This window comes from Streptopelia decaocto, assembly GCF_964273445.1.
Source record: "Streptopelia decaocto genome assembly, chromosome: 5".
Taxonomy (NCBI): domain Eukaryota; kingdom Metazoa; phylum Chordata; class Aves; order Columbiformes; family Columbidae; genus Streptopelia; species Streptopelia decaocto.
The window spans coordinates 25,662,258-25,667,485 of record NC_138659.1 but is presented as its reverse complement, the minus strand read 5'-3'; positions in this window follow the sequence as shown (position 1 = coordinate 25,667,485).

The following is a 5,228-nucleotide window of genomic DNA, read 5'->3' as shown; positions in this document are numbered from 1 at the left end:
GAACCGCCGGGGCGGAACTCAGAGCCCGCCGGGCCCGCCCTGAGGGGCGGGGAGCGCCCGTCTGCCCGCCGCCCGAGAGCGCCCCCGCGCGGCGCCTCAGGGGAAGGGGCGGGAGAGCCCTGAGGGAAACGGCGGCCCCGCGGGTCCCTCCCTCCTCACCCGCCCGGGGCAGCTCACCCACGGGGCCGTAAGCGGCCGAAGAGAGTGTAAAGCTGCATAGCCCGAGATAGGTGAAGTCTTGCCCCGCACTCGGAGCGGGAGGGCGGGCGGGAGCGGGCTGGCCAAGCCGGGTGTCCCGAGGGAGCCACCGGCAGGTGTCCCAGAGCCGGCGGGGCCGTGAGGAGCGGGGAGCGGGCGATGGCACCGGCGGGCACGGCCTGGAGAACGTGGCGGGAAGGGCCGGGCCGTGCTCCGAGGGGGCAGGTGGTCCCCAAAGTTGACGCCAGTCGCTGTGCCCGGGCAGGCGGCTGAGGTGGCGCCGCGCCGAGCGCTCACCCGTGGGCCGGGCGGTCACCCGTGGGCCGGGCGGTCACCCGTGTGCCGAGCGGGGCCGAGGCTGCTGCTGAGGAGAGTTCTGCGCGCAGAATGAGGCTCAGCGACTTGGCTGAAGGTTTTACCAAGTGTCTCGCGATCTCTAAGTTGAATTATGTTTTTTCTGTTCTCTTCGTGCTCAAATACTTCTCTGATATGGAGCTACACACACATATATGTAGCATCTCCCAAGCAACATAAAAACTGATGCTCCGTTGGGATAACTGGTAACTAGTCACCTTCCTTGGGCTGTCTTTCTGGAAGGAATAATGTGTCAAAATCGCTAACAATAATCTCATACCCAAGTTAACCCCTGATGAGGAAAAGAATGGGGGTTTCCAGATTTTTTAAGGTACTCCACAAAGTCACAGGATTTGCATTTCTAAGATTCCCCTTAACAACCAGAACAGAGACTTACTCCATTTGTAAATTAAAAATTTCCCTTTAATCAGCACCTCATCATCACTAAATTTGATTATTCAGTTAGAAATATATATATATATATTTGAAATGGTTTTTGCAAACTGTTTTTGCTACTTTTATGGATCTTTACAAAACTGATGTACCTTAATATCAATATCACTGTACAAAGCTTTAAGAAAGAGGAAAGTTGCAGAACCTCGGTTGATTTTGTATGCTGAGTAACACTGTGATCTTAACATGTGGTATCTCGGACTACTGCAGAGCTGAAAGAGCTTCACAAATCAGATATTTACAGGGGCTTGTCATGACATTATGTGTCAAATGCATTTCTTGTTCTAAAATATCCAGTAATGCAGATAAGTATTTTAAAAAGAACTGTACAAGCCAATAAGAAAACACCATATGTAGCAAGTCTTCATTGTTTTGGTTTTTTTTTTTAATGTCGATGCTAGAAAGAAGTCTGGTGTATCAATAATTATCACAAAGAGATGGATTAGCAGGCAGAATGCAGATATTATCAAATGGGATAGATACAGCTACTACTTGGATATCATTACTGCATGTATTGTGTTATATATATAACCATTATATATATTCATATAAAATGGAAGAGTGAGAGCTGATTGGAGAGAACCAGTTTCATAGAACAAACTAGAACACCTCTAATTGGATATAGAAATACACTGACAAAACCAGAACAAAATAGCAAAATTAAGAAATGAGTCCCAGCTATTGGTTTTGATCCTAACAAGGATGCGCGAATAACTTAACACTTTATTCCTTTTTTCCGTCATGCTTTTTGACAATTTTCTTGGTCTGAAGCGTGGTGCTCCTGCTGGCAGAGAGGAGCTCTGCAACGATCCACCGGAGGGCAGCAGATCCCAAACCTTGCCGTGTCACAAGGCGCTTCAAAAGGAGGGAAAAAAAGGCAAAAAAACCAAACCCAAACCGAACGCCAAAAAACTAGAAAACTTAAGCTTTCCATTTGGTTTGTCACGTTGATGCCCATATTTTTCACAGAATATCGTATACAAAGCAGACATCATGGGGAAATCCATGCAATGCTATATTTTCTGGACTTCTGTATGACACCACTGCTCCAGGTCCGTGATGTGAATAGCTGAAAAGATGTTGTTAAGATACTGCTGATTCATCCTCAGCTGATGAAACAAGCACTGTTTGAGTCCTTACCCTGTTAAGTGTTGCTCCGTGTTTACCAGATCAGCTGAGACAGTGAAGAATAAAGGCGATTTTAATGTCTTGTCTACCCCAGCTGGCTATGACATTTACAAGCACGAGTCAATAGGATCCTCTGCAGTTTAACTAACATGGCAAAGGGAATATTTTCTGTTCTTTTAGTTACAATTCTATAGCGTCTGGTGCAACAGTTTTAATTTTATTTCAGTTGAAGTAATATGAAAAAAGATTAACATGTCCAACTTATGCTACAAAGTCTGTTGTAGTTATGGACCACTATGAAAATTCTCCCCCAAAACTGACAATTTAGTTTATTTAACTTAATGGCATTTCATACTTTAAGCAGGAAAATCTCACTTTGTGTATCAGACAGAAGGTCTTGAGGAAGCCTGTCTCAACAGTGTTAGAGAAACTGATGGAGCAGACAAGTCTTGCCACACTTGCAGCAATGTGAAGGGCCAAAACTAAGGTTTCAAAGATTGCTAAGTTAAAAGGATTTTCCAAGTTCTGGGACAGCAGGGAAAACAGGAACACTGACATCTGAGCTTATGATTAAATCATCTTTTGAACTCAGCATTCAACACTATTCATAAAATCAAATCAGTCCTTCATTCCAGGACTCAGCTGAAGTCATAAATGTAGGTATGGTGAAGTATTTGCCTTTTCAGATTTATCTTTCATACTTAGAACTAATATTTATTTCAATATTTAAAGTAAGTAATTTTCCTAGCACCTGCATTAAGCTTTTTTGTCTTTTTTTAAGCACCCCAAGTATTTCACACTGACTTTCAGTTTAGAAGCATCTCACTCATTTTGTAAGTGCATAGTAATGCATCCTGATTTTTTGATACAAGTCTTGCATGGCTGATCTAACTGCTCAACACATTCTCATTCACTAGAAGTAGTAATTAGTACACTTTTTTGTTAGTTTGTTTTAATGTCATCCAGCAACATCTTATTTGTAAAATAGCAATGGCAGTCAGGAATCTCTACACTTCAAAACAGATTAGCGAGTGCCAGTTCAACTGAAGAGGAGAAAATTACTTGGCAGAACTTGGATGCACAAACCACATAGCAAATCAGCTGAGTTCAGCTCTGTTTTGTCTGTTGGAGTTTTCTACCCTAGCTGCAGAAGATAAGACCCTAATGAACCTGTATCTTGGTCAAATCAAAGTAGACATGAAAAACATAAAATTTAAATCAGATTTCCCTTGGGATATAGCCAGTACTTTCCAAAGTGGTATTATGCAAGGCATAAAAATAAAACCTTACTTGTGGCAATTCAAAAAGGCACATGTGTGTTGTAATTTCTTTTTTACTTTAATTTAGGGCCCTGAGGATTTTTGTCAAGAGGGAAAAACGTGGAATTAATGATGGGACATAAAAGTCTTTGACACAGTCTTGTTTACTAACAAGAAATGGATGAAAGCCTGTTTTTTCTGATCCCAAAAGCAACTGGGCAGCAGATGAGAGAATTTCTTTTCTCACAGTTCCTCTTCTTAGTACTTTACCTTCTTCTGTTCTTTTTCTTCTTCAGAACTGCACAGCTCTGCTGTGCTAATAGTCCTGCTTTTCCAGCAGAAGCACAAGGCAGACAGGCTGATGCCTGCAGCAGCTCCATGTCCAGTCCCGTACACACGCCTGTGCCACAGGTCAGGCAGGACACCCACACACCTCTGAGCTGTGGGTAATTTGGAGTCTCTTGGCTAGGAAGTACAGCCCTTACCCCCAGCCTGTTACCACGCTGATGCCTCTCAGTCTGCCTTGTGGCTGTAAGACCTGTTCAAGGAAAATAGTATGAATCGTGTCTTTTGCAAATATTTATTAAAGAGATGTTCTGAGGAAATAGTGTGCTATCGTAAATACAATGTACAATAGTATAGATGAAGAAATATGACCTAAATATCTTGCAGGCCTACTTTATTCCTAAAGGCCGAGTCCAGCCAGCTTCTGGGTTGGGGCAGAGGATGTGGCTATTTGGCTGCTCCTACACTGAGTGACTAATGCTGGGTTGCATCAGGGGAGTCTAGGAAGCTGGAAATATTTCAGTGAGAATTTCCTATATTACTCACAGTATGTAGTATTAAACAAATGCATTTCAGTCATATGGGCTGAGCTGTATGACTCATGTCTAACTACATTTTTTTATGATTAATATTATTTATTTTGATTCACCTTCAAAAATAATGACTTTTCTTTGCCTCATAGGCTGCACTGTAATGATTTACTTATCAGATAGTAGCTACTGTATATGCTTGGCACTATTTTTAAAAAGGCATCATAGCCAATTAGTTTGATCCTGGAGTTCAGATTATACTGGCTTTATTGCCTCTGAAGATCTAATCTTAGCAGATGCTGAAAACACTCCAATTTTGAATGACCTCATGTATTTTGTAAATCTCAAAGAAAATTGCATGCAACTGCAGAGTGAAGCGGGTGGTGATAACTTTAGCATTTCTTAGCAGTACCCATAAACAAATTAATAATAATTTATTTGGATATCGTTCATACTGCAAAGGCCAATTATAAATTATGTCTCTGTATCTTTGACTTCTTTATAAACCAATATATTTTTATGCAGTGAAGGTTTGTGGACAAAATTGGCTTTTTTTACCTGTGGGATCAAGCCATTAATAATGAAAATCGGTGTGACAACGGAAGTATTTTCTGACAGATTCCAGAGGTGCCTTCTTTGTATTTAAATTTGGGTAGAGATACTTAGGTATAACAGACCTTTTTGTCTTATTTTTCCCATATTCTGTAGTAAACATAAGGCAAATTTCTGCTTGGGATGTAGCAGCAGCAACTTTCATTATGGATTCCTCAAGATACTGGGAAGAGATACAGTGACATTTTTGCTGGCGGGAGCTACAAATAGTACAGAACTGATGTTTTCACCCTCTGGAGCAATATTGGGAATAAATTTTTCAGATAAATCACTGGCCAACCTCAAACTATACACTAGGAAAGAAGACTGAAGAGAATTATAAAAAAAGGTCCAGAATGAAAGTGTTCTGAAAGACAAATAAATTGCCTTTGGTCTTTTGATCTAACAACTTCCCTGAGGATCTGAGTCT